This window comes from Canis aureus, chromosome 5 (genome assembly GCF_053574225.1).
Source record: "Canis aureus isolate CA01 chromosome 5, VMU_Caureus_v.1.0, whole genome shotgun sequence".
Classification (NCBI taxonomy): Eukaryota; Metazoa; Chordata; class Mammalia; order Carnivora; family Canidae; genus Canis; species Canis aureus.
Genome location: NC_135615.1, coordinates 52,595,510 through 52,610,919, shown reverse-complemented (window position 1 = coordinate 52,610,919; position 15,410 = coordinate 52,595,510). Strand labels below are relative to the sequence as shown.

The 15,410-nt window shown below is 46.3% G+C and overlaps 1 long non-coding RNA gene across 1 annotated transcript; it reads left to right on the top strand.

The window, feature by feature from the left end:
- Window positions 1–1,285: 1,285 nt before the first annotated feature.
- On the top strand, window positions 1,286–5,287 carry LOC144313444 (uncharacterized). The gene is made up of 3 exons (XR_013379089.1): window positions 1,286–1,684; window positions 1,959–2,562; window positions 4,628–5,287. It is a non-coding gene; the product is annotated as an uncharacterized LOC144313444 (long non-coding RNA).
- Window positions 5,288–15,410: the final 10,123 nt, after the last annotated feature.

The window sequence follows — 15,410 nt, the reverse complement described above, 5'->3', positions numbered from 1 at the left end:
CCCAGGGGCCTTGCCACACATGCTAGAGGCTGGAAAACAAGACTCATTCCTCCGATCCCTTTAGATCTCAAGATCCTCCTATTACCTGGCTTCTGCCAAGCAGGCACACCACAGCAGATGCAAAAATCCTGGCCATCAGAACAAAGGACCCGTATTTTGGGGTGTGGTGCTGGCTGAGGCCAGTTGGTCCTGCACATGAGGCAGGGTTTCCTGATCTCCCAGCAGAGGCAGCAGCACCCTTGGCAGGCAAACTCTGCAGTGTTGTGCTGGGAGTCATTTCTGGCAGCTCCGCCTAGAGCCTCTTCTCTAGCCTGTTCAGCAAAATGTTCCCAATCTGGTATTGGTAAAACACTGACTAGAGGGGTTGCTGCCAGCTGGAACTGCCGCTACTTCTTTATTGAGGAGCCTAGCTAGCCACTGTAGATCAAGGTTCTTTCACGGGGTAGAAGGCACTTGAGATAGGACCCCAGGCTGGTTCTAACTAAACTAAACAGGAAAAAAGAGGAGACAGGTTTGTCCCTCCCAACAAGGGGGTACGGGAAGGATAGAGGAAGGGGAAGAGACAGTGAGGTATGTGTGTTCCAACTACCCCTCTCTGGGGCAGCATGCAGAGGGGGGAGGCGTGTTACACAGAGGGCAGCCCAGCCAAAGCAGAGGAACCTACACACCCCGCTCCCTTGCCGGGGGGCAGAGCCCTGACAGGCCACCTCCACGACGACATGGGTGATCTCAGGCCTGGCTCCTCGATGGCCTCAGGTTTTCGGAAATTTCCATACACCTGACAGTGAGCTGCAATGAGCAAATCGGAGAATAATATGCAGGGCACTCTAATTTTTGTACTTAAAAATGGACCCTCTGTAGTGTATTTGTGCAAAAAATACACTACAGACCTTTAGTTGTACAAAAAAAAAAAAAGTCGCACAATTACATGGCAAATTGTGAGCCATGATTACTTCTCACAGGAAATGAAAGGGAGTCAGAGGGGAAGAAACTTCACTTTTGCAGTTACAATGTTCAGTATTCTGCGGATTTTCAAAAGTGAACGAGGACTTCTTTTGTAATCACAAAACTCTGTCTGCCTCTTCTTCCCTCGCAGCTACTAGCCACATGGGAAGAGCCGTGTGGGGGGCAGCGTCGTCAGGAGTGTTTCACTGAGATTTGCTCTAGAGGCTTTCTATTTACACTTGGCTGTTACACGGACACATGAATATTCAAAAAGTTTCCTTCTGTTGCTTCTGAGAAAACGGACGTTGGTGACATCACAATGACGAAGTGGGCAGTGGTTCTCAAACTTGAGCAAACATCAGAATCACCTGCTGGGCTTGTTAAAACACAGATGGCAGGCCCACCTCCAGAGCTCCTGGCCCCACACCCCTGGGGTCAAGGGCATGCCTCTGAGACCCTCTGCTCTACACCCCTGTTTCTCAGGGTAGTCCCAGAACCACCAGCAGCAGCAGCCCCAGGGCACTTGTGAGGAACCCAGAGCCTCAGACTTTCTCCCAACCCCATGGAGGTGGAAGCTGTGTTCTAACAAGAGCGAAGCCGGGGTCACATGCATGCAGCAGCTGGAGAGCCCTGCCCCAGACATCCAGAGCTCTCGGCCCCAACACTTCAAGATGCTCCCAAAGCACAAGCCACCCATGAGCTCCCTTCCACGTCCCAGCCCTGTGATGTGCTGAGGCAGGTCAGTGCCCTCTTGGAGGCCTGGGGACAGGGGATGGAGGGAAGGAGATCCTGTCTATAAGAGGGGAGACCTCAGCCACAGCTTCTCAGTGTCTTGTGGCAGGAACACTTTTTCTCCCCTTAGGCACATTTCTGCAGCTCTGGGGAGCTGTCTTCTTGACACAACAGGGCTGCGGAGTTACATCCTCCTGAACACCGAGATGCAGAGGGCTGACCCCATTCTGGATGGATCCCCCCCCCAACAACTCCACTTCATGGGTCCTCCCCCACCCTAGGCCTTCCTGGAAATGCTCAGTCTGCAAAGCCACGGTGTGAACAGAACACAAGCCAGCCAGACTGAAGGCCTTCTAGGCGTTTTAGAGACCAAAACCAGCATGATGCCCACCACTTAATTTCATCCCAGAGCCCATATGATGAGATGGAGTCTTCAGGCCACCTCTGCCTGGACTTGCCTCACAGCCCTCCCCACTGCAGGGAGGGCCCAGCACAGAGGACCCCACGCCAACCCGTAGGAGATGAGCACATCGAGTCTGGAGTTCTTTCCCTCCAAGACGAAATCAGGAGAGGAAAACTGACATTACAAACACACACACAAACAGGTTTCAGCTGTTTTTCTCTACTGATTTACAAAGATGTGTTTCTCCAGAACTCATTTGAATGTATCAACCCTAAGGCACCTGATTGGCTCAGTCGGTGGAGCGTGTGACTCTTGATCTGGGGGTTATGGGTTCAATCCCAACCCACAAAGAAATCAGTGGTGTTGACTGGTCTCCAAAACACAATGTCAAGGAATGAACAATATGCTGAAGGTTTGGAGAGAAATCAACTTTACAACTGGGAAAAATAAAACAAAACGATAATTTCCAAGTAAATAAACAGGTATAGTCCTTTCATTTAAAAAAAAAATGTGGTTAAAAAAAATCCTACCTCTTATGAACACTAACACTTGTTAGGAGTTTACTGTGGACCAGGCACCAAGCTAGATCTTGATTTTCACACTGTCCTCTGCAGCAACAGGGGCTGCTTTCACTCCCAACACTCCTCACATCAAATGTGTGGGCTTTTTCTACACCAACGACCAGTTCTCCAACACTCCAGCACCAAATGGGTGGGTGTCCCACAATTCAGCTCAATGCTGACACTAACTATTGGGAGTTCACATCAAACCCCACAGGTTGAAGGACTCTGTCCCACAAGACTTCAGGTTGCAAGTATTGGGTACCTAGGATACCCACTCCCTGTGTGACAAAGTTGAGGGTTCCCACACCACCTCATTTCAGATTCAATAATTTGCTAGAACAGCCCACAGAATTCAGGAAGATACTTGATTTAGTATTACCAATTTATTATAAAGGATACAAGTGAATAGCCAGATGAAGGGTCTGAACCCCATTGTTTAGATATTTGGAGGGGGGGCAGCTCATTACACAGGTATGACTGAATCATTGGCTACTGGTGACTGAACTCAACCTCCAGCCCCTCTCCCCACCCAGGATGTCAGGAGGTGGGAATAAATTTCCAACCCTATATCCAAGACTTGGTCTTTCTGGAGACTGGCCCCCATCCTGAAACTACCTAAGGGCCCATGAAGAGTCATCCCATCAGAATAAAAGACGTTTGAACACTCCTATCACTCAGGAAGATACAAGAGTTTTAGGAGCTCTGTGCTAGGAACCTGGGACAAAGACTAAATAGTTTTCTATGATACTACAAATGAGATATCATTCTCTTCTTCGTACATATGGGAAATCTAAAACTCAGAGAGGTTAATTAATTAACTTGCAAAAAGTCATATAGCTAGTAACCTGAGTAGGCTGCTTTGAACCTATAGGTTTAATCGATAGTCTGTGCCACCTTCCAACCTTAGGGCCTAAGGGGGAACCTCCCTTGAAAAAAAATAAACACAATGATGGCAAGAATATCCAAATGCTTCTGAAAATACTGGAGGTGTCACCTTGCTTTTGAGTAAAGGTAACTCAGGAGTAACAATTAGGACATATATCTATGTCGCAGAATGTTCTGGAGGCCCAGATGGCTCAGGTACTATTTAGATACGTGACAAGGCCATTGTTCCCATCACTAGAAGGGGAAGCAAAGCTGTGGCTCAGCTGGAGACCAGGCCATCATAGCTGCCGGCTGAGGAAACACTGCACCTAGTCATGGCCCAAGCGTTAGTGCTGACTGGTCCCCCATGTGTGGAAGGCCCAGCCCATGCTTCTCAATCTTCCAACCTAGGAGACTCATTCCTCACTGTCACGGTGGAGAGAAAACAACACACATATAAACAGGCGAAGGCTGAGAAGAGCTCGGCTTCACCCACAAGGAGATAAATTAAAGAAATTTGCTTAGGTTAGTTTCAAATGGGAAGAGGCAGGTGGTTTTTATGATAAAACCAAACATGTGTTGGAGGGTGGGCAGCTTCACAACAGATGGAATCCTCTTTTTGTAAATGCTAACCCTCAGAACCTTAGGTCAGCCGTATGCAATAGTGGGGGGCAGGAAGGGTGGGATCGATGCCACTCCCATATAAAGTGCAGAAAACACCCGAACTTGTAAGCATACAAGAGAAAGAGAAGGCTAGCAGAAGTGCAAGTGGGAGTATTATTAGAAAGAAAAGCCAGGTTAGTGTTTAAAACTGGCCTCAGGGCGCCTGGGCTGGCTCAGTCGGTAGAGCATGCAACTCTTGATCTCAGGGTTGTGAGTTCGAGCCCCACAGTGGGTAGGGTGATTACTTAAAATCTTACAAGAAAATACTAAATAAATAAGACTAGCTTTAAAGCAAGTCACATAAAGCACATTAAACAGAAATGGACTCAAAGACCTTGTTGAGACAAAACAGGAAATTAGAATCATAAGCAGATTTATGAGTGGTCATAACAATAGATACCATTTATTAAGAATCTACTGATCACCAAATAAGATAGATATCATTCCTATTTTACAGGTGGGGAATATGAGGCTTAAAGAAGTTCAATAAAACAAAGCAGATGCTACAGATGATGAAAACCAGAGCCTTGATCCGCATCAAGGTTGAGCTAAATCCAGAGCCCATCAATTATTTCAAACTATATTGAAAATGGCTACAATTTTTTTCAGACCACAAGTTGGGAAATGGCATCCAGGTTGAGGTGTGCCTGGAAGGCCTGGAGTGACTGTTGTCCGTGACCTGTCCAACATCTTTTTCCTCCTTTCCTCCTTCCTGTTCAAACCTCAATCATGTTATATAGGTCTTTAAATAATTTCCAGCTTCCAAGGGAGAGTCCTGATTGAAATAAGAGGATCCTTGATTGGTGTTTTCCCAACCACTGCTACTGGTCTGTGGGTGAGCACATGGCCCAGTTACACTGAAGGGAGGGGGTTATAGTCAATATGGTAGAGATACTCTTCTCTTTTCTCTGGAAAAAAAACTGGCAGCCATGTGATAGCCATGAAGAAAACCAGGGGAAGACAAAGCCAGCACCCCACGAATGGCATTGTAGCAAGATGGGGAAAACTGGGTCTGTGCAAAAAAAAAAAAAAAAAAAAAAAAAAAAAATTCCATTGAGCTGCTGACTTAGCAAATTTTCAAAACTGTCATACTTCTGAACTTATTATGTGAAATAAAAGGTGCTTTTATTTTTAACTAATTTGAGGCACAATTTCTATCATTGGTATATAAAAGCATCCTAGCTGGTATTGGCTCCCTGCCCCAATCATCTTCTTTAAAGCCTACCAAGTAGCCATGTTCCACAATTAGAGATTTAGTCCTTTGAATATTTGTATTCCTTAATAGGTAATAGATAAATGATATAATCTTAGAGAAGGGACCATTTTTCATTTTTTTTAAATTTTTTTTATTTATTTGAGAGAGAGAGAGCACGCATGGGCAGGGGGGAGAGGCAGAGGGAGAGGCTGACTCCCCACCGAGCAGGGAACCAGAGAGGAGAGCAGCGCTCCATCCCGGGACCCTGGGATCATGACCTGAGCTGGAGGCAGATGCTTAACCTACGGAGCCACCTGGGCACCCAAGACCATTTTTCTTATTACTACACGAAAGGAAATTATTCACAAAGGAAAATATTAATACATTTAACTACATAAAAAGTTAAAATTTTTCAATAAGAAACACCATAAATAAACTTTAAAGGGAAACGAAACCAAAGAGCAGTTTTTCTGCGTATAATGCAGAGCTAATATCCTTTCTATATAAATAGCTCTGCAAATAGATGAAAATCGCAAGAGAAAATATACAAAGGATATGAACAAGCAACAGACATTCAATCCATTTTTAGTGTTCAAGTTTACTCAGAATCAAGGACATGCACATTAGAATATAAGAGTATACTCACCTACCCAATTGGGATTGGTTACTTTTCCCTTAATAAGGACGACCTTGTGAAGGAAAGGACCACCTCATGATGCTGGCTACCAGCTGAGGTTCCTGAGCTCACTCACTCTGCCTCAAACCAGGCTGGGCTGCTCATCACGGTGGAGGGAGGAGTGGGGAGGGAGCGGAAACACAGGCTTCTCCAGGCCTCGCCTCAGGACTGGCATGCCATCACTTCCCCTGCCTTCCTTTGGCCAAAAACACGTCACAAGGTCAGGGAAGAGTTGGGGGGGGGGGGCGGGAAATGACACCGCCTCTTGAGGGGAGACTTGCAAAAACGCACTGAAAAGGTTCAGATACACGAAGAGATGGAGATGGAGAATTGGGGCCAACTCTCAAGCAACCTGTCACAAGCATGTGCTACATTATCCCCATGATGCTTTAAAAAAATGAAATGTATCTGTAATATAGTACATATATATTTTTTTCTTTTATGTTTGTGATATGTGGGTAGATAGATAGTCCACAAAAACCTATCCTCTATGGCACAGGCACTACACAACACAGAAATGGCCAGTAAGACTATGAAAAGAGGAGCAACACGCTGGTCGCCATGGGAATGCACATTTAAGCCACGACGTCGTTACCTACCCACTGGCATGGAGAAATGAGACCGAACAAATGTTTAAAACCTGACAATACTATAGAGTAGTGAAGTGTGGCGTTTCTGGGCCTCGCATACCACTGGTAGGAACGTCAATGGGTAGAGAACCACAGTGGGAATTGTCCATGTCAACTCTAACCAGCACAGACACACCTCATGACCCAGCAATTCCACCCCTAAACATACCCCCATTTCCCCCAAATGAACATGAAGGAACATGTTTAAGAATATTCATAGAAGCATACTCATAGCAGCCAAACTCAACCCAAGGGTTCAGCAACAAGGGAATGCATGAGTGGCGAGGGGGGTTTTCCCCACAAAATGGAATACCAGACAAGGAAATGAAGTGAAATGGAGAAAAACACACTCCCAGCAGTAACAGTGACAACTCCCACGACATGTTGGTGACCAAATGAAAGCAGGCCCCCAAAACTACATACCTTACGGGGCCCCTGAACCGGGGAAGAGCTAACCCGTGCTTACGGAGATCAGGAGAGCACTTACCTTTGACCACAGAGCATCCAGACGTGCCACCAGGCGCTGCCAACATGCCTGGCTCTGGGTCTTGACGTCACCTCCTAAGACCTCATGCTGTACACCGGGAACGTGGGCTATTTTGCTGTAGGGACATTGTACTTCAGTGACAATATTTACAAAATGATTGTAAAAATTCGACTGGGGTTTGAAATGCTCGCTATTAAAATGCGCATGCCTCTCACAGGGGAGATTCCTCAGTTTACCCCACCCCAGGGCCCCCTCCCCACCCCCAGAAGAGGGCAGGGTGGCAGGTGGAGAGGCCCGGGACCCGCACCCACAGCAGGGCCTCGTTTAGAGCGAAACGAGCTGAGCTCCCTCGGCTCTTGGGCAGCTCTGTGCGACCCAGGCGTCCCGGCCCTGCTCCCCGCTCGGAGCCAGCTGCCTTCATGCTCTTCCAGGCTCTTTCCAGGCCCTTCCCCCGGCACAGCGCGCAGGGCAGCAGGGCCCGTGATGCCTGTTTCGGTGACACCGCCAAGTTGTCAGAGTGAAACAGGTTTAAAGGGACCCAGGTGAACCCACCTCCCCTCTCCTCTTCAGCTTCCATTTCTCCGCCTCATGCCTCGTTGTCAACACATTTAGGATGTTTGAGAAAAGTGAGGGCCTGGTCCTGGGGCTTGGACTGCCTAAGGGGCACTGGGGACAACCGCCAGGATAGAGGAAGGACAGAAGTAAAGAGGCCGTGGACGTTCCGGACGCTGCATTCAGGCGGATTATTAATTCGGGTCAATGCATTTCCGTAACAGCTGGGGAAATTTATCCAGGCTTGGCTTAAGGATTTTAAAATGTGCTGCAGTTTGCCCCAGAGGGATCTTCAAATACATAGGATTTTAACCAGCATCATGTTCGTGTGTGTCTGGTCTGGATCAACGTAGGTTAGTTAAGAATAAATTTGATTTGCCAAGTATATCCAAGCAGGGCGCTGTTGTCTGCAAATATTGCTCACGGTAGTCAAAGGGACGTAGGAAATGAAAGGAAACGAATTTTCAAGATAGAAAATCAAATACTGTGCTGTTTCTGGACTGACAAAACCCATTGCGAAAGAACAACACAGATGTGCTTTTTTAGCTGCAAGAACCTATTCTCCTTGTAGCCGTGCGTGACTAAGTCCTGGGAAATGTAAATAAAATCAAACACCATGTGGCAGGTGGAAACTTGGGAGTTATTTTGACCTCGTGTCATACACCATGGAAGCCAACCGATGCCCCGGCTAAATCCTAACACAAACAAGGGAATGCACAGATTTTTCATAGGCCAAGATCAGAGTAACCTCCAAGAAACGCCCTGATGGCTCTGCTCACCTCCCAACACAACACCATGACTGCCTGCATGACAAAGGCAGGAGCATCAGACCAGCCTCCTTAGCACCCCAGATAGTCTCAGAGATCCTACATTCTTGGGCAGCCCGGGTGGCACAGTGGTTTAGCGCCGCCTTTGGCCCAGGGCATGACCCTGGGGTCCTGGGATCAAGTCCCGCATCAAGATCCCTGCATGGAGCCTGCTTCTCCCTCTGCCTGTGTCTCTGCCTCATTCTCTCTCTCTCTCTCTCTCTCTGTCTCTCATGAATAAATAAATAAAATCTTAAGAAAAAAATCCTACACTCTGGATTCCATACACCAATTAAAGGAAAACTTATATTCTCCTGCCGCCCAGCAATAGCTGTCTTTATCAAGGGCTGTAACTGGGCACAAGGCCAGACTGAGCAGGTTTGTTTGAATGGAGATGATCTAATACAACTGCTGGACATGACAACAGGAAAGAAACAGGAAAGCCACTGAGCAGATGCCTGAGGAGTCCAATCCTATTTTTAATTTTCATAAGATGATTAAGTCTCAAGAGCACACAACAGCTACAGATCCTGCGGCATGAATCTTCATTCACTCACCCGTCATTTACTTGGACCATCAGCTGTGTTGGGGGAAGGAGTGATCAGTAGTTGGCCACGCTCCCTGGCTAGGAGGCAATGGATGTGTAGACGGAGGGCCTGTGTGTGAATACCCACGTGAAAACAGGTCGTAGGAGCCAGCGTGTAAGAAGCGCTGCAGAGGAGCGAACATGGTGCTGGAACTCAGCTCGCTAAGGGCCTCCGACAAGTGCAGCCAATGGCCAATCAAACGTGGCAGGGCCCCAAACCCTGGCACCTGGAAAGGCCGCCCTATAAAGAAGAAGGGCCTCTGCAGATGGGATTGAGTTAAGGATCTGGACATGGGGAAGTTATCCTGGATGATCTGAGGGAGCACAAACTCTGATCGCAGACATCCTTATCGGGGACGCCTGGGTGACTCAGGGGCTGAGCGTCTGCCTTCGGCTCAGGGCGTGGTCCCAGAGTCCTGGGATCGAGTCCCACATCAGGGTCCCCACAGGGAGCCTGCTTCTCTGTCTCTCTCTATCTCTCATGAATGAATGAATGAATGAATGAATGAATAAATAAATAAATAAATAAATAAATAAATAAATAAATAAAATCAATCTTTTAAAAAAACACACACAATAAAACAAAAAGCAAGCATCCTTAGAGGAAGGAGGCAGAGGGACATTTGGTGCAGACACACAGAAGAGAAGGCCATGCGAGGACAGAAGAGATTGGATGAATGCAGCCACAAGCCTTGGGATGGCAGGAGCCACCAAAAGTTGAAAAAGTGAAGGAAGAGCTCTCCGCCAGAGCCTCCAAAGGGAGGGAGTGCAGCCCGCCGACACCTTGACTGGGTCTCTGGCCTCCAGAATCAGGAGAGAAGACCATTCTTTGTTTTAAGCCACTTAGGTTTGTGTCGGTTTGTTCAGGAAAAAGGAAAATAACATACCAAGAATTTGGAGAGACTCTAGAGGGTTAAAAAAAAGAAAACTGCATGCACTGGGTGTGGAGATGCAAGGGGAGAGCCAAAGGTTGATCCGGCTGGAGCGTAAAATGCAGAATGGTGGGATGAGAAGGGCCTTGAGCTGGGTTATGGAGGGCCCCGGGGTTGCTGCTGAGATTTCACCCCATGTGTATTCATGGTGAATGAGGGGGAGCTCTTGCAAGATTTTAAGCTGTTTACATTTTAAATTTACACTTTAGAAAGGCCTCTCTGTCCACACTGTGGGGACCCTCCCCTGCCACCCCCACATCAAGTGTACCAGGAAATCCTATGGGCCCTATATTCCAGGTGCATCATTCTTACTTCTCCCCCTGCAGCCACTGTGAGCATTCTGTCCAAGCTACTGTGTGCACTTCTAGACTTTAAAATAGTCTCCTGAAAAAAATAAATAAATAAAATAAAATAAAAATAAAATAAAATAAAATAAAATAAAATAGTCTCCTGGCCTCTCTCTCTCTCTCTCTCTCTATATATATATATATATTTCATATTTATTAATATATAATATATATTAATATAATGTATAATATATAATAAATATTAAATAAGTAAATAAATATTAAATAAATATTAAATAAATAAAGTAGATGAATTAAAATAAATATTATTTATATTTATTAATATATTAATATATTATATTAATATAATATATTGATTTATTAATATATTGATATATTAATATTTATTTATATATATAGAGAGAGGAACACACAAAAAAATATATAAGGATAGAACTGAATAATCTTTGACCCAGAAACAGCCCATTCAATAAACCTACCTTAAAGAGAGAGCTGTGGGAAAAGCTACACTAAGTAGATGACCAATACGGATACACCAATATGATTGATAAAGACAGAGACATGCAGCTGTGTGACAACTATGTTAGAATAGCACCAAAAAAATGTCTAATACTAGGGATCACTGGGTGGCTCAGCGGTTTAATGCCTGCCTTCGGCTCAGGGTGTGATCCTGGGGTCCCAGGATGGAGTCCCACGTTGGGCTCCCTGCGTGGAGCCTGCTTCTCCCTCTGTGTCTCTGCCTCTCTCCCTCTCATGAATAAATAAATAAAATCTTTTTTAAAATGTCCAATACTGAAAGAATGCTCCGTCACTTGTAAAATATTATTCAATCAGAAAATATTTTCAATCGTATACACAAAACAGTAATGAAATGGAATCGATTGATGATTTATCTTAACCAATCGGATTAGAATATGTATTTAAGTGATGGTACCTAATTTGGCATAAGTGCAGGGGTACGTTAATATTCGAAATAGGCACAATCTCTTTCAAGGACAATCGGGTCATAGGTGTAAAATGCCTGGCCCAGCAATAATAGGTTAGGATTTATGCGAAGAATAAAAGGAGAGATGTACAAAAGAGTCATTTCTATGAATGCTAAACAATGTTGATTAATTTTTTTCCCTGTAAAAAGAAGAAGTATGACCAACTCAAATTCACAACGATATCTGGTTGCTTAAATATATTATGATCTATTCTGGTACATCCATGGAACGGATTACAATGCAGCCCTTCAAAATGTGCTGAAGAAGATTACTAAACAGCACGGAGGGCAGCCCCGGTGGCGCAGCGGTTTAGCGCCGCCTGCAGCCCAGGGCGTGATCCTGGAGACCCTGGATCGAGTCCCACGTCGGGCTCTCTGCATGGAGCCTGCTTCTACCGCTGCCTGTGTCTCTGCCTCTCATTCTCTCTGTGTGTCTCTATGAATAAATAAATAAATCTTAAAAAAAAACAGCACGGAGATACTTACAATGTTATTAAGCTAAAAGAAAGTCTCAAAGTAGTATGTTCAGCAATTTATGTCCAGAAAACGTGCAGAAGATGGGAAGGGCGTATGTCAAAATGCTCAGAGTCATTTCTGATGGTGCGACTACACATCCTTTTTTGATTTATTATTTATGATTATCTCCTTTACCCAATATTTCAACAATAACTACATAATACTTTGAAATCAGACTCAAAATATTTTGCTCCTATGTTAATATGTGGGTAAAGTCTCACAATGATCTTTTAAAAAAGTAAACTACTAACCTATACATGAGGTTTGATCCCAAGATTGTGTATATGCTCCCCAAGAAAAAAGAAAGGAAAAGACCAAAATACTAACAACATTTAGGAGTAGGGGTCCAGTTCTGGGGAAAATGGGATAAGCAGGTCCAGCCTTGTCTCTCCCCAAGTGAAAACCTGGACATAACGCAAGGACCAGTGATCTGAGGACTCTGGAAGCGCAGAGCAGCAGGAGGACTGGGGACGAGGGTCGGCATTGGAAGTACCCCAGACCTAGTGCAGAGCTTACCATGCTATGTGACTTCCATTAAGCATGAAAGCCCCTGCCTGGACTGGAGGTGCTGGGAGACCCCTGGGGAGGAGTCGCAGGGGGCAGACGGCTCCAGCAGCCTGGAAGCCATGGTGCAGGCAAAGTCCACTACCTGCAGCCTACCTAAAACTAGGGAAGAACTTTCTCCATCAAAGAGCTATATTCCCAAAAGAATAGAGTGGATCCTGTGGCTCTTTTCTCCGGGTGTCCCCTCGGTGTTCATCCCAGGAAACCCACCCAGTTGTGGGGGTGCACCCCAGAGCCCACCCAGTTGGGGGAATCCACCCCAGAGCCCACCCAGTTGGGGTTGTGCACCCCAGAGCCTACTCAGTTGAGGGAATGCACCCCAGGGCCCACCCAGTTGCAGAAGTGCACCCCAGAGCCCACCCAGTTTGGGGGAATGAACCGCAGAGCCCACCCCATTGCAGAAGTGCACCCCAGAGCCCACCTGGTTGGGGGGTGCACCACAGGGCTGGGTGAGCAAAGACACCAGAAAGACAACTCTGGGGGGCCAACGGAGAACTGAAGCAATCACGGAGAGAAAGGAGAGAAAGGAAAATCAGTCCCATCAAGGTGTTGATGAGCCCTGGACTCACCGCCAAGCTGCACCTGTGCAGGTTGAATTCCCCAGTGACTTTGGGGGCTGACCTAAGAGCTGCACCACTACCCATGTGGTCATCTGATGGGCACACATTGGATACATCTGAAGGGCACCACAAAGCTATCCACAAAAGTCTGGTGAGGAATTTGGAGCCCGAAATCTCTTGGACATCAGCCCCAGCAGTACATTTCTGGATCTGCTTCTGCAGGCCCAGGACTGCATCCATAGGGACTATTACAAAAAAGCTTGTGTGCAGCCAAGGGAGCCATCAGCAAGAGGAAAAGGCACCCTACTGAATGGGAGAAGGTGCTGCAAATGATATCTCTAATAAGGGGATAATACCCAAAATATGTAAAGAACTCATACAACTCGATACCAACACAAAACAAAATGAAAACCAACTACCACATAGACATGGAAGTTATGGGATTTGGACTCTACAGCAGCTACTACGAAATTCCTCCTCCCGGTGGGGGCGGGGGCGGGGGCGGGGGGAGCATTCTTGAACAAAAGAAACAGAAGACAGAAACAAGAGCCAAGTTGAAGATCTCAAGCAAACCAAATTCATCGGAAGGGCTCCTCAGCAGAACAGAGATGCCCTGGGAAGAGCCAGCACATATAAGGACAAACCAGTAGAAATTATACAGGTTGAGGGATCCCTGGGTGTCTCAGTGGTTTAGGGCCTGCCTTTGGCCCAGGGTGCAATCCTGGAGTCATGGGATTGAGTCCCACGTCAGGCTCCCGGCATGGAGCCTGCTTCTCCCTCCTCCTGTGTCTCTGCCTCTCTCTCTCTCTCTATGTCTATCATACATAAATAAATAAATAAATCTTAAAAAAAGAAATTATACAAGTTGAGCAACACAGAGAATAAATGATGAAAAAGAATGAATCTTTGGGTCACTTCAGAGGCCTCAGGGCAAGACCAAGAGGCCTAAAAACACTCTTGTCATCAGAGTCACAGAAAGAGAGGGAAGGGGTGGGGTGTAAAAATGAAAATTGTTTTGAAGACACAATGGCTGAAAAATTCCTGAATCTGGTGAAAGACACAAACCTGCGAATTCAAAAAGTCCAGCAACTCCGACAGGATGAATCCAAAGACACCCACCCGGACACATCATAACCAAGCTGTTGGAAACTAAAGGCAAGGGAAACATCCCAAAAGCCATAAGAAAATGATGATTTGAAGAAGGGCCGCTTTCTCCTAAGAGGCTCTGGAGTCTGGAAAGAAGAGGGCAATATTTGTTAAGCCTGAAAGACATGAACTGTCAGTATTCTCTCTCCAGGATGACATCCTTCGGGAGAGAAGGCATTCTCACAGAAAGAGAAACTGAGAGAATTCATGTGCGCACACCCGCCCCAGAAAGAACAGCTCGAGGAAGCTCTTCAAATGGTGGGGCAACAGCATCAGAGGGGACTGTGCATCTTCAGAAACACAGGAAGAGACACAAAACTGGTAAATAGCTGGTAAACATAACAGGTGATTACTCCCCTCTTGGGTTCTTTAAAACAGGCATGACAGTTGAACACGAAAATTGTAACCCTGTCTGACGGGAGTTCTGTTGGGTGTGGATGTTGATAGAGAAGAACACTAAGGAAGGGAAGGTAGAGGGACTTGTGTGGTGGTGACATGAGAAAGAGAACCTAATCAAGGGGAGAGACATTCAAGCTCTGGAAATGAGTCCGGGGCAGGGAGAATGTTCTCCAAACCACAGCAAGCCTGGGGCCAAAAGGCCCGTCCTCACTTTGGCCTGCAAAACCCAACTTCATCCACCCCATCTCCACCTTCTTAAGCCCTTGAAGGCTTCTTCAGGTCTCTCTCACTTGCTTCTGTGCCCTCCCCTCAGCGTTTGGTTTATAACCACCTGAGTCCCTGTAACACACAGTCGCTGGTGATATTAAGAAAAATATCAGGGCAGCCCAGGTGGCTCAGACTGCCTTCAGCCCAGGGCCTGACCCTGGGGACACGGGATCAAGTCCCACGTTGGGCTCCCTGCATGGAGCCTGCTTCTCCCTCTGCCTGTGTCTCTGTCTCTCTCTCTCTCTCTCTCATGAATAAATAAAATCTTTTTAAGAAAAGAAAAGAAAAATACCAGCAGCCATCTGTTAGGTATCGTCCGTCAGATACAGCTCTGAGTATAGCCCTTTACAAATGTTATTCTTGATTCTTACCAAAACCCTGTGAGGCGGGTGATATTTTCCAGATCCCACTTACCAAAAGAGGAAAGAGTCTCATTGTGTGACTGTGGTTAGGATGCCTGTTTCGTTCCCAGGAATTAGACTGGTCAGGTTCTGCTAAGTTGTATCTGTCCTGAAGGCATCTTCCGGGCTCATAGAATCTGAGCTGGAATGACCTTAGTCACGTGCTTCTAACTCCATCCTCTGATTCTGTAGCTGACAAAATTGGGCTGGTTCGGTTTATTTGGAGTTGAG